The following is a 26636-nucleotide window of genomic DNA, read 5'->3' as shown; positions in this document are numbered from 1 at the left end:
GTTCTGTTCAAAGTCTCAAGACGGTTGTGACATGTTGTGAACACAAAGAGGAAAAGCTACTAATCCTAACTGGATAGGAATTATCAGTGGAAACAAAGATGGAATGAAACAAACCAAAAGGCAAGATGATGATTTTGGCAGCTGGGCCGTTTTTAATGACATTTAAGACAAGTTTCAGCAAGACAGTAGAAGCAGAAACCAACATCCAGTGGGCTCGGGATAGAATTGTGAAGTAACTTTCAGCAACTCTTATGAAGTCTGGTGATGACAGGAAGGAAAGAACTGGGGACAGAAACCTGAGGAAAAAGTAGATAAGGTCTTTTTTGGATACAGAAATTTGAGTATATTTTTGGCTGATGGGAATAGGGAAGATGGAAATATCACCAATAAAAAGAGAAATAGGATGCTTTCCAAGATGTATTACATAGTTTCCTGTTTTTCTCAGCAGAATATAAGATTTAAAACATCCTTCTTAATGACTTAAGATTATTATCATGAATTTTGATTAGTATTCCCTGTTCTAATTCTGAAATGAAATTTTCAAGTCCTATTGAGATGCTGGTCACTCCACTTTGGTGGAATTCTGGCATTCCTAGGAAAGCTGTGGTGGCTTGTGTTTTAAGAATAACTGAGCACAAACTATAGACTTCCCCTCCTGAAATAAATCCCTAGAAATTTGAGAAACAATATAAATATGTAACCATCTTCAAAAATAAGGAGAATAAATTATAGAGGACCAGAGCAGGGAAGAATTCTAAAAAGAAGCAAAGCAGATGGGATCAGATTATGGAAACTATAGCTCAGGACCTTGTACATTGGATTGTGACTACAGAAGGTGGGTACATGGCTGATGGTAGGGTGGTTAGTTGAGATATCATAGTAACAATTATCCAGGTGTTTAAAATTGGTGTTTTCTCTCTTTTTATTGGGTCTGTCCTGCCTCTAAGTGCTTATGTTGTGGAGTTTTGTTAGAGAGACAAGGTGGTGAACAAGACAGAAGAAAGAATCTATGTGTTTAAGAGGCAAGTTATTGTGTGGAACAAGTATAGAAGGTAATTTAACAGGAAATCTGATTTATTAAGATGACTGAAAAAATCAAAAGTCACTCAATATTGGAAGAAAATTGCAATGAAGAAGAGGAGTTAAAAAGCTTAATGAATATTAGAAGAATTTACATCCAAGGAAACAGCGAATAAAGCCATGACAGCAAGGCTTTACAACATATGTAATTAGTATTACTAGGGAGATAAGGAACAAAAGGCTATTAGGGAGAAATAAAGATAAGAGCAGAAATTAATGACATAGAAAATAAACAGAAAAGCTCACTAAATAAAAAATTAGATTTTTGAAAAGATGAATACAACAACAAAACTTTTGCCAAGATGGATAAAAAATAGAAACAAGGAAAGAATAAATAAAACAAAGACTGAAGGTGCAAGTGAATAATATTACGAATGAAAAATAAGACATGGGTACAGACTACAGAGATTAGAATAACAAAGATATATTAAACCTTTATGTTAATAAATTTGAAAACAGGTAAAATGAAAAAATTCTAGAAAAATATAACATTAAAAACCTCTTACATGAATATAACTTCATATAAACCTTTATATAAGATAAATAATAATCTAAGAAGAAATAGAAAAACTGCATAGTCATTAAAGAAATAAAATTAATACTTTAATAAGTCCATTAACAGGGAGTTAACACTTCTTTTATGGGAGAGTTACACTATGCATTCAGAGAGTTGATTATTCTAGTCTTAGGCAAACTTTTCCAGAAAATTTAGAATTACCAAATTAATTGCCAAAAATATTTCCTTTTCTAATTGTTCATTCCTTCCTAAATCTATGCCATTTGCAATATGACTTTGTAGCTTCTCCCATCAAGAGGTGGGGTCTATTTCCTTAATTCTTGCATCTGACTTGGTTTTATGATTTGCTTTGGTGATTAGAATGTGGTGGAAGTATTGGTGTGCCAGTGGTCAGCCTCTGCCTTCAGAGCTCTTTCATGCTTCCGTGCTTTTGGAACCCTGACACCGTCGTGCAAATAAGCCCAGGCTACCCTGTTAGATGTGAAAAACCTGTAATCTAATCATCCCTGTCACTTCAGCCTGTAGCCAAACAACTGCTGGTCAGGTGAGTAAGGACATCCTAGATGATCTGGTCCTCAGTTGATTTGTCTGTTAAGCACAGACCTATCAGTGAGCTTGGACAAGTTTGGCTACAACTGGCCTAAATCAACAGAAATTCTCAGTGGACCCGTGAACTCCCAAGCAATAAGAAAGGCTTATTGTTTTAAGTATTGAGTTTTAGGGTGGTTTGTTACATAGCAATAGTTACCTGATGGAAAAATTGATACCTAGAAATTGAGTGCTATTATAACAAAAACCTAAAGTGTGTAATATTGGTTTTGGAACTGGGCTACAAGCAGAGACTGGGAAAATGGCAAGCAAACTGGCTGCAAAACCTGGAAAAGTGGTGATAACATTGTTATTGGAGGCTGGATAAGGGTGACATATGTTATGTAATAAAGCAACTGGCAACATTATTGCCTGAATTAACTTTCCTAAGGGGAAAATAGACCCAACAAATGTTTCGATTTGGCTAAGTTTGTTTCCAGGCAGAATGCTGGAGAGTCAGCTCATTGTCCCAAACTGTAGATCATATATTATGGCAAGAAATAAATGAGTTTAAGAAAGAACTGGCCAGTTTGCAAGCATAATTTGTAGGGCACATAAAGAGGCTAGAATTGGCTGGGTTAGAAAATAAAATGGGCTGGGTGCAGCAGCTCATGCCCGTTATTCCAGCACTTTGGGAGGCTAAGGTGGTAGGATCTCCTGAACCCAGGAGCAGAAGACCAGCCTCGGGAACATAGACACACCTGTCTCTATGAAAAATAAAAAAGAGCTGGGCATGGTGGTACACATTTGTGGTCTCAACTACTTGGGAGGCTGAGGTGGGAGCATTGCTTGAGCCTAGGAGGTTGAGGCTGTAGTGAGCTATGATTGTGCTTCTGTGCTCCAGCCTGGGCAACAGAGTGAGACCCTGTCTCAAATAAATAAACAAACAAATAAATAAATAAAATGAAAGAGAAGAAAAAGAAAATAGAAAACATTGTCTCCATTTGGCAAAAGGTATTTAAAATAAAATGGAACCTGGAGGCATAGATAAATTTGAAGGTGTGCCCAAGACTACTTGTTGAGACCTCAACATTGTGGTGTCCCATAGCAGTTTGACACACCCAAAGTGACAATGATATAGAGAGAAGAAGAGAGAGATGTCTTGAAAACAACTGTGGGTATAATTTTCAGCAAATGCATTTAAATGGAATCAGATGTATAAAAGGTCCAGGAAGTTCTTAAGTGAGTTGTATGAAAAAAGCCTTATCAACCTGAAATTAAATAGTCTGAGATTGGTAAAATTCCAAAATGGCCTCTGGGCCCCCAACTTCCTATGGACTGAAAACAGGCTGAGAAAGTTACTCAGCTGCCAGTGCAATCTACTTTTATTTCAAGAAATCTAGGCTGTGATGAAAAAGGAATCACATCTCAAAGGACAGAGCACAAGATTCATGGTAGAACCAATGGGTAAAGCAAAAAACCGTGAAGAACAGCAGATTGGGAGCTACTCCTGGAGGGTAAAACTGGAGTCTAATTAAGGACACATTCCTAGGGGAGACCATGGGGTTGACCCAGCCACATTTGCTCAGTAAAATTTTAGATTTGCTGTGGAACAATGCTGTGAATGCATCAAAAAATAACTGATGCACCGCCGCTTCACCTCAAATTATTTGTCATGCAAGTATAATCTTGATATCAAAACCAATGAAAGAAAACATGAGACAAAAGTTATAGAACAATTTCATGAACCCTGATAGAAAAAACTGATCCAAAATATTAGTAAATAAATCCAGAACACTGAGTTTATCCCAGTAAAGCAAGAAGAGATTAATATTAGAAAATCAATTACTGCATGATCTTGATATCAAAAATTAAAACGACAGTGCAGAAAGGGAAAATTATAGGCCAATTTCATTAATGGTCATTGATGCAAAAATCCTGAACATAAATCTAGTAAACCAAGTCTATTATGTTAAGTTTATCTTAGGGATGCAAGGGCAGATTAACATGAAGAAATCAATTCATTTACCACACTAATAGATTACGGTAGAGATCTAAATCTAAGGTAAAAACCTAAACCTAAAATATTTAATCTAAATGCCTAATCAATATATACAATTAATTCCAGTTCATATAACAGCAAAGAATGGAAAATTCAATAATACAAGATACCATTTACAAAACCTAAAAAATTAAAAGATATAACTTTTATGCAAAAATTATAAAACCTTATATTGATACATTAAATAAAATTTAAAAAGTAGAAAAATAAAATATATTTATATTTGAAGACTTACCATTATAAAGATGGTCATTCTTCCCATTAATTTTAGAGTTTGTACATTTTCACTTGAGTGAATGCTTTTTTTCTTTCCAAATGGAACTAGAAAAAAATTCTAAGGTTTAGATGGCAAAACAAAAAGGCAGGAATGGCCAGGATCCTCCTGACGAAAAGTAAATTTGAGGGGGTGGGGAATTGCCTTATTAGATATCAAGAATTGTTATAAATATGTAGCAATTAAAAATGATTATAGAGAAAAAGCCCAATGGAATGGAAGAGAGAGCCACAAATTTGGAAACCTGACGTCTCACAGAGCTGGTATTACACACCAAAACATATTATTGTCTTATTTTTTTCAGATGCTTAATAAGTGATTGTTATTATGTCTATTTTTAAATTTTTTTTTATTTCAATATGTTTTTGGGGAACAGGTGGTGTTTGGTTACATGAATAAGTTCTTTAGTGGTGATTTCTGAGATTTTGGTGCATCCATCACACAAGTGGTATACACTATATTCTATGTGTAGTCTTTTATCATTCACCCCTCTCCCAACCTTCCCCTCAAATCCCCAAAGTCCATTGTATCATTTTTATGCCTTGTGTCCTGATAGCTTAGCTCCCAATTATGATTGAGAACATACAATATTTGGTTTTTCCATTCCTGAGTTACTTCACTTAGAATAACAGTCTCCGATTCCATCCAGGTTTCTGCAAATGCCATTATTTTTTCCTTTTTATGGCTGAGTAGTATTCAGTGTTGTCTGTCTGTCTATCTGTCTATCTATCTATATCACATTTTCTTTATCCACTTGTTGATTGATGGGCATTTGGGCTGGTTCCATATTTTGGCAATTGCAAATTGTGCTGCTATAAACGTGTGTGCAAGTATCTTTTTCATATCATGACTTCTTTTCCTCTGGGTCAGTACCTAGTAGTGAGATTGCTGGATCAAATCGTAGATCTATTTTTAGTTCTTTAAGGAATCTCCACACTGTGTTGTGTACTGTGGTTGTACTATTAGTAGTTTACATTCCCACCAACGGTGTAAAAGTGTTCTCTTTTTACCACATCCTCACCAACATCTATTTTTTTAAAAAATTTTTTGATTATGGCCATTCATGCAGGAGTGAGGTCATATCGCACTGTGATTTTGATCTACATTTCCCTGACAATTAGTGATGTTGAGCATTTTTCCATATGCTTGTTGGCCATATCTTCCTTTGGTATATCTTCCTTTGAGAATTGTCTGTTCTTGTTATTATCCCACATTTGATGAGATTGTTTTTTCTTGCTGATTTATTTGAGTTCTTTGTATATTCTGGATATTAGTCCTTTGTCAGATGTATGGATTGTGAAGATTTTCTCTTACTCTGTGGGTTGTCTCTTAACTCTGCTGATTATTTCTTTTGCTGTGCAGAAGCTTTTTAGTTTAAGCCTCATATATTTATCTTTGTTTTTGTTGCATTTGCTTTTGCGTACTTGGTCATGAAGTCTTTGTCTAAGCCAGTGTCTAGAAGGGTTATTCCAATGTTGTCTTCCAGAATCTGTATGGTTTCAGGTCTTAGATTTAAGTCTTTGACCCATCTTGAGTTGATTTTTGTATAAGGTGAGAGGTGAGGATCCAGTTTCATTCTTCTATATGTGACTTGCCAATTATCCCAGCACCATTTGTTGGATAGAGTGACCTTTCCCCACTTTATGTTTTTGTTTGCTTTGTCAAAGGTCAGTTGGCTGTAAGTATTTGGCTTTATCTTTGGGTTTTCTATTCTGTTCCATTGGTCTATGAGCCTATTTTTATACCAGTCATGCTGTTTTTGTGACTATGGCCTTATAGTATAGTTTGAAGTTGGGTAATGTGGTGCCTCCAGATTTGTCCTTTTTGCTTAGTCTTGCTTTGTCTAGGCGAGCTCTTTTGTTTTTGGTTCCATATGAATTGTAAGATTGTTTTTTCTAGTTCTGTGAAGAATGATGGCAGTATTTTGATGTGAATTGCATTGAATTTGTGGTTGCTTTTGGCAGTATGGTCGTTTTCGCAATATTGATTCTATTCATCCATGAGCATGGGATGTGTTTCCATTTGTTTGTGTCATCTATGATTTTTTCAGCAGTGTTTTGTGTTTTCCTTATAGAGGTCTTTCACCTTCTTGGTTAGGTATATTCCTAAGCATTTTATTATCTTTTTGCAGCTATTGTAAAAGGGGTTGAGTTCTTGATTTGATTCTCAGCTTGGTCGCTATTGGTATATAGCAGAGCTACTGATTTGTGTACATGAATTTTGTATTCTAAAATTTTGCTGAATTCATTTACCAGTTTTAGCAGCTTTTTGGACGATTCTTTAGGGTTTTCTAGGTGTATGATTATATCATCAGCAAACAGCGACAGTTTGACTTCCTCTTTACCAGTTTGGATGCCCTTGATTTCTTTTTCTTGTCTGATTGCTCTGGCTAGGACTTCCAGTACTATGTTGAATAGAAGTGGTGAGTAGACATCCTTGTCTTGTTCCAATTCACAGGGGAAATGCTTTCAACTTTTCCTCATTCAGTATAATGTTAGCTGTGAGTTTGTCATAGATGGCTTTTGTTACCTTACCTTCTATCTTGATTTCATTATTGGTCCAGTGATCATTCAGGATTAGGTTATTTAATTTCCATGCATTTGTGTGACTTTGAGGGTTCCTTTTGGAGTGGATTTCCAATTTTATTCCACTGTGGTTTGAGAGAGTACTCTATATAATTTTGATTTTTTAAAATTTACTGAGACTTTTTTGTGCCCTATCATATGGTCTATCTTGGAGAATGTTCCATGTGCTGATGACCAGAATGTATATTCTGCAGTTGTTGCATAGAATGTTCTGTAAATATCTGTTAAGTCCGTTTGTTCTAGGGTATAGTTTAAGTCCATTGTTCCTTTGTTGACTTTCTGTCTTGATGACTTGTTTAATGCTGTCAATGGAGTATTAAAGTCTCCCACTATTGCTGTGTTGCCATCTATGTCATTTCTTAGGCCTACTAGTAATTGTTTTATAAATTTAGAAACTCCAGTGTTATGTGCATATATGTTTAGAATTGTCATATTTTCCTGTTGGACTAGTCGTTTTTATCATTGTATAATGTCCCTCTTTATCTTTTTTAACTGTCGTTGCTTTAAAGTCTGTTTTGTCTGATATAAGAATAACCATTTCTGTTCACTTTTGGTGTCCATTTGCATGGAATATCTTTTTCAACCCCTTTACCTTAAGTTTATGTGAGTTCTTATGCTTTAGTTGAGTCTCCTGAAGACAGCAGAAACTTGGTTGATGAATTCTTATCCCTTATTCCATTCTGTATCTTTTAAGTGGAGCATTTAGGCTATTTACATTCAATGTAAGTATTGAGATGTGAGGTACTATTCTATTCATTATGCTCTTTGTTGCCTGAATACCTTATTTTTAAAAATTGTGTTATTGTTACATAGGTCCTGTGAGATTTATGCTTTAAGGAGGTTCTATTTTGGTGTATTTCAAGGATTTGTTTCAAGATTTGGAGTTCCTTTTAGCAGTTCTTGTAGTGCTGGCTTGTTAGTGGCAAATTCTCTCAGCATTTGTTTTTCCAGAAGACCGTATCTTTTTTTTCATTTATGAAGCTTAGTTTCACTGGATACAAAATTCTTTGCTGATAATTGCTTTGTTTAAAGAGGCTAAAAATAGGACCCCAAACCCTTCTAGCTTGTAGGGTTTCTGCTGAGAAATATGCTGTTACTCTGATAGGTTTTTTTTTTAATACCAAATCATATGAGAGAGCTGGCGTTACATGTAAATTGCTTAGAACTGTGACTGTCATGTAGTAAGCAGCGTATAAAATTAGCTGCTATTGTTACTGTTGTTAGTACTGTTACCATTACTGTAGATTGGTGATGAAACTATGGACTTATCTGTAAATGGTGCTATCCCATTGAAAAAAAGAAAGTTGGCTTTCACCTCTTGCCATATACAAAAACCAATTCAAGATTAATAAGAGACTTAAATAAAAATGACAAATCTCTAAAATTTTTAAAAGACAATATAGAAGAACATCTTCATGACCTTAAATGAGGGAAGATTTTCAAAAACAAGACCCAAAGAATACTAACTATAAAGAAAGGTCTTGATAAGTATAGTACATAAAGAATGGATTCCATTCATTTAAGCATCATAAGGAAAACAAAATAATGGGAAAGCTCCAAATGGGAGAGAATATTTGCAATACATATAATCCAGAAGGAATATCTAGGGCACATAAATAACTATTTATTAAAAAAGCAAACCACAATAGGAAAATGGGAAAGGACTTGCACAAGCATTTTACAGAATAACCTATGCTGATGGCCAGTCAGCATGTGAAGATACTCGTTCTCATTAGTGAATCAAGAAAATGCAAACTAAATTCAAAATGAGATAGCAGCAGTCACACCAAAAAACCCCCAAAAAACCCAAAAAAAGTAAATGAAATGTTGGTGAGGACATGGAACAGTTAGAACCGGTACAAATTTGTACAACTAGTTGGAGAAACAGTTTGATATTATATGGTATTGAGTTGAAAAAAACTGTTTTTCCTCTGCTCTCACACCACAACAATCAACACAGACGAAACATGTGGGATTTTCCCCCACCAACAAACAAGCAATCAATTCTGCAGTGGACACCAGCTGGGTTTCCTCCAATTCAATACTGACATCATCTACCTGGGGATAGTGTCAGATCCCACAGGTTGAGGGGAAGAGAATGATAAGAAACAAACTCACATAATGTCTACCCCTGAGAGACGGTATGGGGGATGAGCACAGATTGGCAAGAAGTACTCAGGAAGTATCAACATGATTGGTAACATTTTTAAAAAAATACTTTGGATTGTGGGTTCAAGTATGTTTATATTTATGGTTTATTACTTATGGATATCTACATATGTTCTTTTCCATAATCAAGTATTTTATATTTAAAATATCAAAAATATATTCAAGAAGTAGAAGAAATATCTCAAGGCATGTAACAAAGAAAGTGGTATAGCAATATTAATTTAAGGTAAAATAGATTTCAATGCAAAAGACAAAGAAAAAAGAAAGGGGGAAAATATGATATTGATAAAAGGATTAATTACTAAAGAAGGTATGATAGTCAACAGAACTTATATGTATGTGTGTGTATACATCAAAAACTTATAAAGAAGAAGAGAACTTGCTTATTTGTGCAAGTAATTATACAATCTTATACAGAGAAACTAATTCAAATTCTAGTTAAGTCTTTAAGACACATCTTTCAGAAACAAATGAATCAATAGACAAACATGAGTATGGCCACAGAAGATAGAACTAACACAATTTACAAGTATGTACTTACACATGTGACTGTGTGCAAATACAAATAGAAATGGAGAATAACATTATTTAAAAATATACTTGGAAAGTTTTACCAAGTTAACTCATTTACTACACAAAAAGGAAATTTTAATACATTTCAAAAAGTTGATATTATATAGGCCACATTGATGGCAGAATTATACAATAAATAATGTTTAAAATGCTTCTAATTTTACTTTAAATATTTATTTAGAAGTTACAAACTAAGAACTAAAAAACAACAGAAGAAAGCCCTTTATATGAACCTATGAAACCCACTAACCCCATGTGGAGCCCAGGGAAAAATGTAGACCTTTACATTTTATTTATTTTATTGTTGTTTTATTTAGAAACAACAAACAGTATAAAAATGAACTAAGCTTTCAACTTAAGAAGCTAGCAAATTAATAACAAATTTTGCATTAATAATTATAATTAGTAAAGATAAAATAAATTATTAAAATGGAAAACAAACGGTAAAGTTGATCCATAAAACCAAAAATGAGTTTTTGTAAAAAAACAATAAAATAAACATTTGGCATATATAACCCAAGAAAAGGAGACAAACGGCACAAGTAAAGAATTTTTATTTGACATTGGTGATAAGATACAGGTTTTAGAAACATTAACATGTTAAAAAAATGTACAACGTAAAATCTGGAAATAGGTAATTAAAATTTCAGTTTTACATTTCAAGGACTTAGCCTCACCCATCCAATTTGATATCATCCATAAAGTGTTTAGTCTCTTTCTCTTCCTACACCCTGAAGAAAATAAGCTTATGTCTGATCTCAACTCAACATGACTTCTTGCACGGCCTTTTTGTACCCTTTGTGGTATGTGCCAACCCTGCTCAGCTGGGTAACCTCAGTGGAGAAAAACACTGCCAAGCAGAGGTTTCAAATGAATGACTTCAACATTTGATTACAGATATATTTTGTTTGACCTGCAGCATATTTTTAATTTTTTGAATTATCGCTAATCGAAAAAAAATAAAGAGATTTCACTTAAAAATTTATGTTTTTTTGGCATGGCAAAAATCAGAATTGCTGAGGGTTAGAGGAGGCTTGTGCTCTTCCATTCACTATAGTCTCCAGTGGGGAGTGTGGAGTGAGAGTCTTGGGATTTAATCTCATCTCTGCCACCCACTAGCAGATTGTCTAAGAAAAGTTACCTAAACTCTAGAGTGCACTAATTTTCCTTATTTGCAATATGGAGGAAACTCAGGCTTAGAAGATCAATGAATATTGACTAAGATAAAGAACATAAAAACATCTGGCAGAGTTCTGGGCCGCTGGTTGGGGGCTCATTCTGTATCAGTTTCCTTTTCTGCCTTTGTTGTTCTTCTCTACAACATAAAATTGCTGGCACCTGTCAGTCATAGATGAGCAATAAAATTATCTCGACAAAATATTCAGCAATAGTTAACATTCTCTGTCTAGGTGTTTGAAAAGATGAAACTTGTGCTGTTTGATTTCAGTTTATTCTAATATATATAAGTTACTAGACATGCACCTCCTTACTGCCTGAAACTCAAGACTTCAGTTCACTCTTCCATGTGGTAACTCTCTCCATTTGACTGTAATCTGCTTAGAGCACCTGCCGTTTACTACTTTGTTCTCAGAACGTAGGGCAAAGCCTAGTATCTAATAGGCATTAAATAAAATAAATATTTGTTGAATGAATGATTGAGAGAGAGAGAATGTATAATTTCCAAGGTTATTTCCCTTTTAAACAATTTGAAAAATTACATTTTTTTTACTCTTTAATACATATATTCTTTCATTCATTTACTCTTTTCTTTTTAAAAAGATCTATGTATGACACATGGAAAGCATGTAGTGCAGTGTCTGACACATAGAAAACAATGTATTATTTGTTAATTCAAGAGTTTTATTATCTACATTGTTCTGATCATAAAGCCTTGTGATTTGGTGATTTGTTAAAAAATAATAATGCAGTGTTTATCAGGATGGGAATAAAAGAGGCTGTGTCAGGATGTACAGGGAACTGGCAGAATGGAGTGCTGATTTAGATTGCAGCAGGAAGGTGCAATGATAGAATAGGCTAAGGCCCCATTTGTTAGGTGGGAATGTCAATGATAAGGCTTTGCAAGGGAAGCCTCCTTGTCTTCAGTCTGTGAAGGTCTTAGGTACCCAAACCAGCAACCTGTTGTTGACTTGCACATCTGTGCTGTCCAGTGCGTGCAAATGTCATTGTACACAACTGTCATCCCTGTAAGACTGTGAGACCAAAAAGTAGATGTGAGATCATCAATCATATTGCTCCTTGCTTTTGCGAAGAAATAACAGCCGTGCATGCACACTGGTTATGGTTAGTTGCTGGCATTATCTCATTGTAAATATCTAGAGAAATGTAGGTATGTCAGATTTCATAATGTGGAATTTCATCATAAAAGTGATGCTATAAAATGTTAACACTGAGAGCAGTCAAGGGAAAGTTGTAAAAGTGGAGGAGAATTTACATGTGAAAATTTTGGTGGACATTTTGAAGGTTATGATGCAGATTTTTGACTTTATTTATTTATTTATTTTGAGATGGAGTCTCCCTCTGTCACTCAGGCTGGAGTGCAGACTTTATTTATTTATTTATTTTTGAGATGGAGTCTCCCTCTGTCACTCAGGCTGGAGCGTAGTGGTGTGATCATAACTCACTGTAACTTCAAACTCCTGGGCTCAAGTGACCCTCCCACTTCAGCCTCCTGACTAGCTGGGACTACAGGTGCACACCACCAAGCCTAGCTAATTTTTTAATTTTTTGTAGAGATGAGGTCTCACTATGTTGACCAGGTTGGTCTTGAATGCCTGGCTTCACTCTTTCAGCCTTGACTTCCCAAAGTGTTGGGATTACAGAGATGAGCCACCATGCTGGGGCCAGATTTTTGATTTCTAAGAGAAATTAATTTGTCTTTAATGATTGAGTTTTCTTTAAACTGGATTCACATTTCCCCTTTTCTCAAGAGAAGTTTCTGTCATTTGAGAACACATTTCTGGTTTTCACATTTGCTCATCTGAATATGATGCCAGACCTGAGAGAGAAAGGATATTGTTCTGCACATCTTGAAGACAGGGCTTGCTTTCCATTTTCCCCCAGCCCTCATCTCACCACTGCTGCTTTTGAGGACTCTCCTTTGGTGAGCTTCAGTCATTCGTACTCAACTCCATTAGGTGCTGCTCACTGCCTTGTAGGCTGCTGCTCCTGTGTGTCAGATCCACAGAGATGTCCGAGTTCAGAAATGAGTGCAAAAATACTCATGGAGGGAAGGAAGAGGTGAGAACTTTTTGGTTATGTGAAGAAGGCATTTCTTAAAATAGCCCAGTTTGAAATTGTTGCTTAGTTTTCCTTTTCCTTTTAATGATCAGTTTCAGTTTGAAGGTTTTATATCTACAGGAAAAAATACCTCAACCAGTTTTGCAAAATTTGGCCAAAAGGCTTGAGCTTGTATTAGTATTACCAGTGCCATTAAATCATGAGGTCATTTGGCAAAATGTAACTTTCCTCTCCCTTCTCTGTCCACTAGTCTAGGAAATAAACTTTCTAATAAGCTTGAGTTGGGGAAGGGTGCCTCAAACCTCATGGGCTATTTGGAAAATACAATACTTAGGAGTCCAACTAGGGAGGAAACAATATTTGCTTTTTGGCAGAGTAAAATTGGTGCTTATCAATTAAAAATGATGCTGGCCATATGTAGTTAACTTTTTGCTACGTAAATGAAAAGTAGTTTATTTTTTAGTAATAATTATGACATGTGTTAATATTCCCACATTCAAACATAGCAGAAATACAGTAAGATTTCAGCCATTATTAGCTTGAAGCAATTCTTGTGTACCCTGTGGTCACATGCAAGCTTAATAGATGCTAAGTGTAAAAGAAAGGTTCCATGGTCAGAGGTTGAGAAATGATTGGTGAAGGAATTTAAACACTTTTTTTTTTCACTGTAGAACTTGGCCTAAACTACTGTACATTGCAGTTCTCCAAGAGGGGAGCCATGGTGTGGTGTTGTACCTCATTTGAAATGGAGTTAGGCCATTCTGGGTTTTAATCCTGTGCCACTCTTGACAAATCACATAACCTCTTTGAGTTCTGGTTCATCTGCAGAATGGGTCTAATAGCACATATCTCATGGGTTCGTAGTGGACATAAAACACTCAACAAGACTAGTTGCATAATAACAAATGTTAGTTTAAAATTTATGCCTCTATTTTCCTTTCTTGAAGTTAGGGGTCTATGGTGAAGTACCCACTTGTACCAGAGTAGGAGTTTGAAGAAACTGGTCCTGCCATTTCCTGACTGAGTGACCTTGGCAAGCCTCTTAACCAAGATAATTGGGTTACCAATGTCTTCATTTTAAAAAACAAAACAAAACCTGCCATGTTTGATAGAGCATTTAAGAGAATCAAGTTAGTTTTAAAACTCTTATAGAAATTCTCAAACATCATGCCATTTTATTCACAAATTCTTCAGGATGCATTATTAGTTGGTAAGGCTATTTATATACATATCTAAATTTACATCTCTATGTTTCCATATATTGGCCATGCTATTATTATGCCAAGCAAAATTAAGTCATTCATCAATACAATTTAGTCCATATTTCTGTTTCCAAGATTGTCTCAAACATTTCACTTTTGCACTTGGTAAAATTGAGTCACAATCTGAACAAGCTGCACATTCTGCATATGTTGTTATGTGTCTTAAGTTCACATGTGTTTTATAACAATGGGTTCCTTCAACCCATACCACTCTTTTCTTAGAGAAAATAGGTAATTTCTTTGTAAATGTCCCTCCCACTTCCTGGATTTTGCTGTGTCTTTAACTTGTTCTTCTATTCCCTATCATTTTTCAAATGGGTAGTTAGATCCACAGATTCAATTAGATGCTGGTACAAGTGTTAGGAAATTGTGCTTCAGAGATGTTGCCGTATCCTTCTTGTTGCATCATATTATGAGGCACATAAAATCGACCTCTCCCCATTTTATATATCCTGAAGTTGATCAGTGAGTTCAAATGGTGTCACTATGATGCTTTCCTTGTGAATTCCTCATTCATAATTCATTAATAATTGTGCTAGCTCCATTTTTGCATTTTATCATTCCTTCTGCAATTTATTAGGTACAGTATTTGTATAAAGAAGAACTTTTTTTTCATCAACTATTTGGTTACAATAAAACACAGGAAAGGAAGATGAAAGAATTTCTCATGGTTTTATTATGTAGTGAATATGTATTGGGGGCCAGGAATCGTGCTAGGTGCTGGGACACAACAAATGTATCTATATCCTACTGCTGGGAAGCTATGGCCTGGGTAATACAGAGGAGTAAGTTAACAATTACTGCATAGTGTGAAATGTAAAGAAAGTTTATATTTCACTGGGAGTCCTGGGCTTCTGGTTGCTTTTTCTTTATGGTTTTAATCTATTTTGTATAGTGTATTAGTTTGCTTATGCTGCCATAAAAAATACGACAGACTGGATGGCTTAAACAACAGACGTTTATTTTCTCGCGGTTCTGGAGGCTGGAAGTTCAAGATCAAGGTGCTGGCAGGTTTGATTCCTTCTGAGGCCTCTGTCCTGCAGATGGCCACCTTCTTGCTGTGCCCTCACATGGTCATCCCTCTGTGTGCGTGTCTGTGTCCTAATCTCTTCATACGAGGATGCCAGGCATATTGGATTAGGACCCACCGGTACCACCTCATCTAACCTTAATTACCTCTTTAAAGACCCCTATCTCTAAATAGTCACAACCGGAAGTACTGGAGAGGACTTCAACATGTGAATTTGGGAGAGAGGCACAATTCAGCCCATAACATGGAGTAAGAGTATTACATATTTTCTCTCTCATTAGACAGCAAGCCTCTTTAGAGAGCAGAAACCTCCTATTGTATGTCATGAATTCTTCAGCACACCAAATAAAGTTCTAGAAAGTGTTTATTAATGTTACAGTAGGTAACAAATCAGATATGAGCAGGGCAGGAGAGGGCCCCCCCCAGCAGCTGCCAACCAGGAGTGTCAGCAAGCATCAAGCGATGGTCAGGCGGTTGTTGAACTGCCTTTCTAAAATAATAATTAGTCGCAGCTGGTGCCAGGGAAAAGCAGCCTTCTAATAGATAAAAACACCTAAGGCTGGTGATAAGCATCTTGTGGGTAAGATCTCAGGAGCTGGGTAAGTAGGGGTAAGCATGCTTACTAAGAGGCCAAATGGCTGAGCTTAACTGTTGTATGACCTTATAGGAACACTTGACTGGTAAGGGAAGAATGCCTCAAGTGAGCATGTGTACAACTCCAGTAAACACACTACACATGTGGACAGCCCACCCAAAGGGAAGAATCAGGGGAGAAGTAATGCAACCCCAGAAGCATGCCAACATATAATACCCAAAGTTAAAGGTCAAACTGTGCACTCGATCTCTCAGGTTGCCTGCTTGACCTTCTTCCAAGTGTACTGTACTTCCTTTCATTCTTGCGCTAAAGTTTTTAAAATAAACATTCACTCCTGCTCTAAAACCTGTCTCCTCCTCTCCTGCCTTATGCCCCTCAGTTAAATTCTTTCTCCTGAGGAGGCAAGAATTGAGGTTGCTGCAGACCTGTAGAGATTCACTGCCACTAGCATACTTTGGTGCTGTGTGACTTGGATACGTCTGCTGCTAACATTAAGAGATTTCTAGAAAGTCAAATCATAATAGAAAATACTCATTAAAAGCTTGTGTGAATGACAGAATAATGATACAGTGATTATTTCTTAAGCAATTATTGTGGGCCAGGGTATGTAATGCATATGTGTATATTGTCTCATTTCATCTTCAAAATGACCCTCATAGTTGGCTTTCATTATTACTATCAGTACCATTTCCTCTTTTAAGTATGAGGAGCTCAAGAGGCCAAAGAGATTAACTTGCCTGTGTTGCCATAACAAGTAAGTGCAGGATGCAGGATTTGAGCCCAGAGTCATGGTCTGACTGCAATATTTTGCCATCCATGACATATAGGAAAGTGTTTTATAAAGGGTAGATTTTTATAAAAGGTTAACTATTCATGTGACTTTGTGGAAATAATATAGACTCTAGAGTCAAAATGGCCTCTATTTAATTTTCAACTCCATCACTTTTAGGTGTGATCATGATCTCCTAATGTCTCTGAGCCACATCTTCCCAATCTAGAATATGGAAATAACGATATCTCCCTAGATGAATGCCGGTGAGCATTTGGAAGATTATCTATGGAGAGTCTAGCATAATGTCTGAGAAATTATATTCTTGACAAATGTCAACTAGTATTATATTCTCCTCATAGTACCTTGGTATTTTTTTTTATTATTATACTTTGTGTTCAGAACGTGCAGGTTTGTTACATAGGTATACACGTGCCATGGTGGTTTGCTGCACCTATCAACTCGTTTTCTACATTAAGTATTTCTCCTAATGCTATCCCTTCCCTATCTCCCCACCCCCACCAACAGGCCCCAGTTTGTGATATTCCTCTCCCTGTGTCCATGTGTTCTCATTGTTCAACTCTCACTTACGAGTGAGAACATGCGGTGTTTTGTTTTCTGTTCCTGTGTTAGTTTGATGAGAATAATGGTTTCCAGTTTCATCCGTGTCCCTGCAAAGGACATGAACTCATCCTTTTTTATGGCTGCATATTATTCCATGGTGTATATGTGCCACATTTTCTTTATCCAGTCTATCATTGATGGTCATTTGGGTTGGTTCCAAGTCTTTGCTATTGTGAATAGTGCTGCAATAAACATATGTGTGCATGTGTCTTTATAGTAGAATGATTTATAATCCTTTAGGTATATACCCACTAATGGGATTGCTGGGTCAAATGATATTTCTGGTTCTAGATCCTTGAGGAATCACCACACTGTCTTCCACAATGGTTGAACTAATTTACACTCTCACCAACAGTGTAAAAGCATTCCTTTTTCTCCACATCCTCTCCAGCATCTGTTGTTTCCTGACTTTTTAATGATCGCCATTCTAACTGGTGTGAGATGATATCTCATTGTGGTTTTGATTTGCATTTCTCTAATGACCAGTGATGATGATGAGCTTTTCTTCATATGATTGTTGGCCTCATAGATGTCTTCTTTTGATAAGTGTCTGTTCATATCCTTTGCCCACTTTTTGATGGGATTGTTTGTGTTTTTCTTGTAAATTTGTTTAAGTTCCCTGTAGATTCTGGATATTAGCCTTTTGTCAGATGGATAGATTGCAAAAATTTTCTCCCATTCTGTAGGTTGCCTGTTCACTCTGATGATAGTTTCTTTTGCTGTGCAGAAGCTCTTTAGTTTAATTAGATCTCATTTGCTAATTTTGGCTTCTGTTGTCATTGCTTTTGGTGTTTTAGTCATGAAGTTTTTGCCCATGCCTATGTCCTGAATGTATTGCCTTGGTTATTTTTCTAGAGTTTTTATGGTTTTAGATCTTATGTTTAAGTCTTTAATCCATCTTGAGTTAATTTTTGTATAAGATGTAAGGAAGGGGTCCAGTTTCAGTTTTCTGTGTATGGCTAACCAGTTTTCCCAACACCATTTATTCAATAGGGAATCCTTTCCCTATTGCTTGTTTGTGTCAGGTTTGTCAAACATCAGATGGTTGTAGATGTGTGGAATTATTTCTGAGGCCTCTGTTCTGTTCCATTGGTCTATATATCTGTTTTGGTACTAGGACCATGCTGTTTTGGTTACTGTAGCCTTGTAGTATAGTTTGAAGTCAGGTGTCATGATGCCTCCAGCTTTGCTCTTTTTGCTTAGGATTGTCTCGGCTATACGGGCTCTTTTTTGGTTCCATATGAAATTTAAAGTAGTTTTTTCTAATTCTGTGAAGAAAGTCAATGGTAGCTTGATGGGGATAGCATTAAATCTATGGCCATTGGGCAGTATGGCCATTTTCATGATATTGATTCTTCCTATCCATGAGCATGGAATGTTTTTCCATTTGTTTGTGTCCTTTCTTATTTCCTTGAGCAGTGGTTTGTAGTTCTCCTTAAAGAGGTCCTTCACATCCCTTGAAAGTTGTATTCCTAGGTATTTTATTCTCTTTGTAGCAGTTGTGAATAGGAGTTCACTCATGATTTGGCTCTCTGTTTGTCTATTATTGGTGTATAGGAATGCCTGTGATTTTTGTACATTGATTTTGTATCCTGAGACTTTGCTGAAGTTGCTTATCAATTTAAGGAAATTTTGGGCTGAGACGATGGGGTTTTCTAAATATACAATCATGTTATCTGCAAACAGAGACTATATGACTTCCTCTCTTCCTATTTAAACACCCTTTTTTTCCCCTCTTGCCTGATTGCCTTGGCCAGAACTTCCAATACTATGTTGAATAGGAGTGGTGAGAGAGGGCATCCTTGTCTTGTGCCGGTTTTCAGAGGGAATGCTTCTAGCTTTTGCTCATTCAGTATGATATTGGCTGTGGGTTTGTCATAAATAGCTCTTATTATTTTGAGATAGGCTCCATCAATACCTAAAGTTTATTGAGAGTTTTTAGCATGAAGGGGTGTTGAATTATATCAAAGGCCTTTTCTGCATCTATTGAAATAATCATATGGTTTTTGTCACTGGTTCTGTTTATGTGATGGATTACGTTTATTGATTTGTGTATGTTGAACCAGCCTTGCATCCCAGGGATGAAGCTGACTTGATTATGGTGGATAACCTTTTAGATGTGCTGCTGGATTTGGTTTGCCAGTATTTTATTGAGGATTTTCTCATTAATGTTCATCAGGGATATTGACCTGAAATTTTCTTTTTTTGTTGTGTCTCTGCCAGGTTTTGGTATCAGGATGACATTGGCCTCATACAATGAGTTAGGGAGGAGTCCCTCTTTTTCTGTTGTTTGGAATAGTTTCAGAAGAAATGGTACCAGCTTATCTTTGTACCTCTAGTGGAATAAGGCTGTGAATCCATCTGGTCCTGGACTTTTTTTTGGTTTGTAGGCTATTAATTACTGCCTCAACTTCAGAACTTGTTATTGGTCTATTCAGGGATTCGACTTCTTCCTAATTTAGTTTGGGAGGGTGTATGTGTCCAGAAATTTATCCATTTCTTCTAGATTTTCTAGTTTATTTTTGTAGAGGTATTTATAGTATTCTCTGATGTAGTTTGTATTTCTGTGGAATCAGTGGTGATATCCCTTTTATCATTTTTTACTGTGTCTGTTTTATTCTTCTCTCTTTTCTTCTTTATTAGCCTAGATAGTGGTCTATCTATTTTGCTAATCTTTCAAAAAATCAGCTTCTGGATTCATGGATTTTTTGAAGGGTTTTTCGTGTCTCTCTCTCCTTCAGTTCTGCTCTGATCTTAGTTATTTCTTGCCTTCTGCTAGCTTTTGACTTTGTTTGCTCTTGCTTCTCTAGTTCTTTTAATTGTGATGTTAGGGCGTTGATTTTAGATCTCTCCTGCTTTCTCATGTGTACATTTAGTGCTATAAATTTCCCTCTAAACACCCCTTTAGCTCTGTCCCAGAGATTCTGGTATGTTATGTCTTTGTTCTCACTGATTTCAAAGAGTTTATTTATTTCTGCCTTAATTTTGTTGTTTACCCAGTAGTCATTCAGGAGCAGTTTGTTCAGTTTCCATGTAGTTGTGCGGTTTTGAGTGAGTTTCTTAATCCTGAGTTCTAATTTGATTGCACTGTGGTCTGAGAGACTGTTCGTTATGATTTCCATTCTTTTGCATTTGCTGAGCAGTGTTTTACTTCCAATTATGTGATCAATCTTAGAATATGTGTGATGAGGTGCTGAGGAGAATGTATATTCTGTTGATTTGGAGTGGAGAGTTCTGTGGATGTCTATTAGGTCTGCTTGGTCCAGAGCTGAGTTCAAGTCCTGAATATCCTTGTTAATTTTCTGTCTCATTGATCTGTTTAATATTGACAGTGGGGTGTTAAAGTCTCCCACTATTATTGTGTGGGAGTGTAAATCTCTTTGTAAGTCTCTAAGAACTTGCTTTATGAATCTGGGTGCTCCTGTATTGGGTGCATATATATATATATAAGATAGTTAGCTCTCCTTGTTGCATTGATCCCATTACCATGATATAATGCCCGTCTTTTTTTTCTTTAATCCTTTTTGGTTTAATGTCTATTTTATCAGAGACTAGGATTGCAATCTCTGCTCTTTTTTTGGCTTTCCATTTGCTTGTTAAATATTCATCCCTTTATTTTGAGCCTATGTGTGTCTTTGCACGTGAGATGGGTTTCTGAATACAGCACACTGACGGGTCTTGACTCTTAATCCAATTTGCCAGTCTGTGTCTTTTAATTGGGGTATTTAGCCCATTTACATTTAAGGTTAATATTATGTGTTAATTTGATCCTGTAATTATGATGCTAACTGGTTATGTTGTCTGTTAGTTGATGCAGTTTATTCATAGTGTTGACGGTCTTTACAATTTGGTATGTTTTTGCAGTGGCTGGTACTGGTTTTTCCTTTCCATATTTAGTGCTTTCTTTAGGAGCTCTTGTAAGGCAGGCCTGGTGGTAACAAAAATCTCTCAGCATTTTCTTGTCTGTAAAGGATTCCATTTCTCCTTCGCTTATGAAGCTTAGTTTGGCTGGATATAAAATTCTGGGTTGAAAATTCTTTTCTTTAAGAATGTTGGCCGGGCGCGGTGGCTCACGCCTGTAATCCCAGCACTTTGGGAGGCCGAGGTGGGCGGATCACGAGGTCAGGAGATCGAGACCATCCTGGCTAACACGGTGAAACCCCGTCTCTACTAAAAATGCAAAAAATTAGCTGGGCGAGGCGGCGGGCACCTGTAGTCCTAGCTACTTGGGAGGCTGAGGCAGGAGAATGGCGTGAACCCGGGAGGTGGAGCTTGCAGTGAGCCGAGATCGCGCCACTGCACTCCAGCCTGGGTGACTAAGCGAGACTCTGTCTCAAAAAAAAAAAAAAAAAAAAGAATGTTGAATAACTGCCACCACTCTCTTCTGGCTTATAGGGTTTCTGCCGAGAGATTTGCTGTTAGTCTGATGAACTTCCCTTTGTGGGTAACTTGACCTTTCTGGCTTCCCTTAACATTTTTTCCTTCATTTCAACCTTGGTGAGTCTGACAATTATGTGTCTTGGGGTTGCTCTTCTCAAGGAGTATCCATGTGGTGTTCTCTGTATTTCCTGAATTTGAATGTTGGCATGTCTTCCTAGGTTGGGGAAGTTCTTCTGGATAATATCCTGAAGAGTGTTTTCCAACTTGGTTCCATTCTACCTGTCACTTTCAGGTATACCAATCAAACGTAGGTTTGGTCTTTTCATATAGTCCCATATTTCTTGGAGGCTTTGTTTGTTCCTTTTCATTCTTTTTTCTCTAATCTTGTCTTCACACTTTATTTCATTAAGTCGATCTTCTATCTCTGATATTGTTTCTTCCACTTGATCAATTCAGCTTTGATACTAGTATATGCTTCGCAAAGTTCTCATGCTGTTTTTCAGCTCCATCAGGTATTTACATTTTTCTCTAAACTGGTTTTTCTAGTTAGCAATTCCTCTAACCTTTTTTCAAGGTTCTTAGCTCCTTTCATTGGGTTAGAACATGCTCCTTTAGCTTGGAGGAATTTGTTATTACCCACCTTTTTCTGTCAGTTCGTCAAACTCATTCTCCATCAAGTTTTTTTCCCTTGCTGGTGAGGAGTTGTGATCCTTTGGAGGAGAAGAGATGTTTTGGTTTTTGGAATTTTCAGCCTTTTGAGGCTGGTTTTTCCTCATCTTCATGGATTTATCTACCTTTGGTCTTTGATGCTGGTGACCTTCAGATGGGGTTTTTATGTGGACATCCTTTTTGTTGATGTTGATGCTATTCCTTTCTGCTTGTTACTTTTCCTTCTAACAGTGAGGCCCCCTCTGCTGCAGGTCTGCTGGAGTTTGCTGGAGGTCCACTCCAGACCCTATTTGCTTGAGTATCACCAGCAGAGGCTGCAGAACAGCAAAGATTGCTGTCTGTTCCTTCCTCTGGACGCTTTGTCCCAGAAGGGCACCTGCCAGATGCCAGCTGGAGCTCTCCTGTATGAGGTGCCTATCGACCCCTGCTGGGAGGTGTCTCCCAGTCAGGAGGCACGGGGGGCAGGGACCCACTTGAGGAGGCAATCTGTCCCTTAGCATAGCTCAAGCGCTGTGCTGGGAGATCCGCTGCTCTCTTCAAAGCTGGCAGGCAAGAATGTTTAAGTCGGCTGAAGCTGCACCTACAGTTGTCCCTTCTCCTAGGTGCTCTGTCCCAGGGAGATAGGAGTTTTATCTATAAGCCCCTGACTAGGGCTGCTGACTTTCTTTCAGAGATGCCCTGCCCAGAGAGGAGGAATCTAGAGAGGCAGTCTGGCTACAGTGGCTTTGCCGAGCTGTGGTGGACTCTGCCCACTTTGAACTTCCCAGTGGCTTTGTTTCCCAGTGGCTTTGTTTATACTGTGAGGGGAAACCCACCTACTCAAGCCTCAGTAATGGTGGACACCCCTCTCCCACTAAGCTTGAGTGTCCCAGGTTGACTTCAGACTTCTGTGCCCACAGCGAGAATTTCAAACCAGTGGATCTTAGCTTACTGGTCTCCCTGGTGGGGGTGGGACTCACTGAGCTAGATCACTTGGCTCCCTGACTTCAGCCCCCTTTCCAGGGGAGTGAATGGTTCTGTCTCACTGGTGTTCTAGGCACCATGGGGGAATGAAACAACAAAAATACTCCTGCAGCCAGCTCGGTGTCTGCCCAAATGGCTGCCCAGTTTGTACTTGAAACCCAGGGCCCTGGTAGTGTAGGTACCCAAGGGAATCTCCTGGTCTGTGGGTTGCAAAGACCATGGGAAAAGCATAGTATCTGGAATGCACTGTTCCTCAAGGCACAGTCCCTTACAACTTCCCTTGGCTAGGGGAGGGAATTCCCTGACCCCTTGCACTTCCCAGGTGAGGCAATGCCCCACCCTGCTTTGGCTCGCCCTCCGTGGGCTGCACCCACTGTCTAACCAGTCTCAATGAGATGAGCTGGGTACCTCAGTTGGAAATGAAGAAATCACCCGCCTTCTGTATTGACCTTGCTGGAAGTTGCAGGCCGGAGCTGTTCCTATTCGGCCATCTTGCCAGCCACTCGGTATGTTTTTATACCCAGTGATTTTCTTATTAGCTGCTAGGAAATCATCACGAATGAATGAAGACAAAAGGATAGTAACAACATATTTTCCTTATTATAGCTGACCCCAGAGATACAGATTCAGTTTGTAGATTCATTAGCTCATCTCCACAGCATTTATTTTGTGCCCATGGCATGTGACAAATGGGAAGAGGCACCATGTGCAGGGGGATCTTAATCACATTGGAGCTTGTGCTCAAAAGGCTTCACTTCTGCATGGTGATTGGTGTAGATGCATTTCTAGTAAGTTAAGTTGCAATGTCCTCCATTCATTCATTTGCCAAAATGGCCCAAATATCATCCAATACACGAAACTATAAGAAAAATATAAACAGAATAAATAACATCATGCATTTACTTTGAAATACATCTTCAGGTAATAGAGCTAAATAAATTTTTATATTAAACAATAAAAAACTTATGTGATGGGTTATTTATAAATTTCAGTAGAACTACTCTGGAGTCAGATTCTCAACTTGTTATCTTTACAGGGGATGCCGAGAGCTTTGAGTTCATTTGGAATGTTAAATTGCCATAATTCTTTTTTTGAAACTCATTACATTTTAACTAGAGCCGTGCTCTTTCTGCTTAACTTGGGGGAAAAACATATTTTAAATATCTGTCAAATCTGTCATCATTCCTCATAGAAATGTGACTAATTTTAAGCCTGAAAATGTTGATCTGCTCTGAGGAATGCTGCAAATGTCACCCAGTGAACATGCAATGGAATCACATGTACAAACAGTAAAGCACAAAATCTTCTCAGAAGTTTCCTGGTGCATTAATACTGGAAGACTTGATTTGAAAATTTCCCATTCAACTCTACTAAAGAGTAGGGGGTGGGGTGGGGAGAGAAAACCCACTTATCTTAAAGATTCATGATTCAAGCGCCTGATAGAATCTGCAGTTTCCATAGTGCTGGGCCCTAGATTTCCCTTTAATGTAATTAGGCCTCAAGATTTATGAATACAACAGGCCAGAACTTGATCCGTGTTCATTTTCAATTACTGCAGTGAAAGGGCTCTATCCAGATGTCTCTATTTACAGCATTCAGGCAGGCCAGACCAGGGGCCAAGGGGGGAGGGCCCACAAATTGTCACACTTGTTAATTCTTCACAGAGGATACTCAGCTGAGGTCCTGGCTTTGACCCTGTGACAAAGGGCTGGGGGCCCCAGGGCAAGGGCATCAATGCTTCCAGGGACAACACGGTGACCCATGGGGGTCACTCCCTCTGCTTTGTAGGTATTTGTGTAATAATGGGGTCCATTCCTTATTTTTATTTCTGTTACAGTTCTGGGGGCACCGAAGGAAAAAAACTGGCTCCAATGTGGATGTGAAAGACAAACATATATAATGAGAGCATCAGGTGTCCCCTGGCAACAGTAACCACGATAAAATGCTACAGGGGAAATACACAGTATGCAGTGACCCACATAATCGGGCCTATTTTGGGAGCATTGTTTTATTTTTCTTTTGAAGGGTGTTGTGTCCTTTTTTTTTTTTTTTTTTTAATGTTCCCAGGTTGCAATTTAATTTTGTTGGGATTATTGGAACACAAGTGTATTTTTTCTTGTTACAGTTACAGTCTTGCTTGTTTTGGAGCTGGTTTTCTACCACCAGATACCCACCTGCTAGGGCAGTCTAAAATATTCCATTTTATGTCCTTTATTTTTGCTTTAAAAAATTTCTATGCTTTCCAAGGCCATTCTACAGGTTTCTTAGACATGTGCTAAGTGTTTTCTTACACTGGGACATTTGCATTGAGGTATCATTTTAAAAGGAAAATCCCACACAAAAGGCTTAGAAATAAGAGCCCAGCAGGGGACTCAGAACCACTAATGAAATGTACGGCATCCAGTAAAAAGCCCCAAATCCTACTCCACACTTTTCCTCTGTGGCGTGTGTCTAGTCCATCATTTTATTTTCTCAACTCACAGGCCAGAGTCGTTACCTTGTGAAAAAGAATGAATTGGGATATTGCTTTTGTTGAACAATAATTGGCTGTTATATTAACGTGTGGCCTAGTAAAATGGAATTGTTGGCCAATTCCCTTCCATTTCAGAAGGTTGTTTCTTGAAAGTACTGCAAATCTCCTCCTTGATTAGCCCCTTTAAATCAATTTTGGGTTTTTCTTTTTTGAGTCATGACCTTTACAGGACTCAAATTCATTTCACTGAATTTAAAGAGATTTGAATAGAACAAGGGATTGCTCAAAAATAGGGCTTTCAATCAGATTTATCCATTGTTGCTTTTCTGAACAACATCTCTCTTTTCTTTATTTAAGGAGCGATTTAATAATTCAATACTGAGTCTAATCAAGTTCAATACTTCATTATACATAAAGCTATCCCTCTGGCTCCAATGAATACATTTTAGATACAAATAATATAATTTCTGACCATCTTATTATTATTGTTATTATTAGGAACATGAATGTAACCAGGAATATAAGAGAGGCGAATAGGATTGAAATATTTTGCTATTAGTCATTCCTTCTGGAAAGTTGTTATCTTGACAATTTAGCAGTTAATTTGTATCTTTTGCACACACGCTTGTGCAGACATCAGATCTTTCTTTATTCCTCAGTTCTGAGAGGGAATTATAGCCCAACGGTATGTTTCATAACAGTTGTTTTAGAACAGTATAGTATTGAAACACTACTACTATACTGGAATATTAGTTCTTTTTATGAGTTTTATTTAGTTCATTTGCTACTAATTGATCATGCTGATATCTATTTATTTATTTATGT

The 26636-nt window shown here is 37.4% G+C and overlaps 1 protein-coding gene across 13 annotated transcripts in view; it reads left to right on the top strand.

Annotated features, from left to right (window-relative positions):
- The window catches only part of C9H12orf42 (chromosome 9 C12orf42 homolog), a 183518-nt gene that overhangs the window by 45060 nt on the left and 111822 nt on the right, over positions 1 to 26636 (top strand). The window contains exon 5 of one of the 13 annotated variants that reach the window (XM_021922829.2): positions 1958 to 2141. The exons of the other annotated variants lie outside the window; for them this stretch is intronic. The gene's annotated coding sequence lies outside the window, so the exon portion shown is untranslated. The remainder of the gene's footprint in view (positions 1 to 1957; positions 2142 to 26636) is intronic. 13 annotated transcript variants of the gene reach the window in all.

The sequence above is a fragment of the Papio anubis genome, chromosome 9, assembly GCF_008728515.1.
Source record: "Papio anubis isolate 15944 chromosome 9, Panubis1.0, whole genome shotgun sequence".
NCBI classification, from domain to species: Eukaryota; Metazoa; Chordata; class Mammalia; order Primates; family Cercopithecidae; genus Papio; species Papio anubis.
This window is presented reverse-complemented; position numbering and strand designations above follow the sequence as displayed.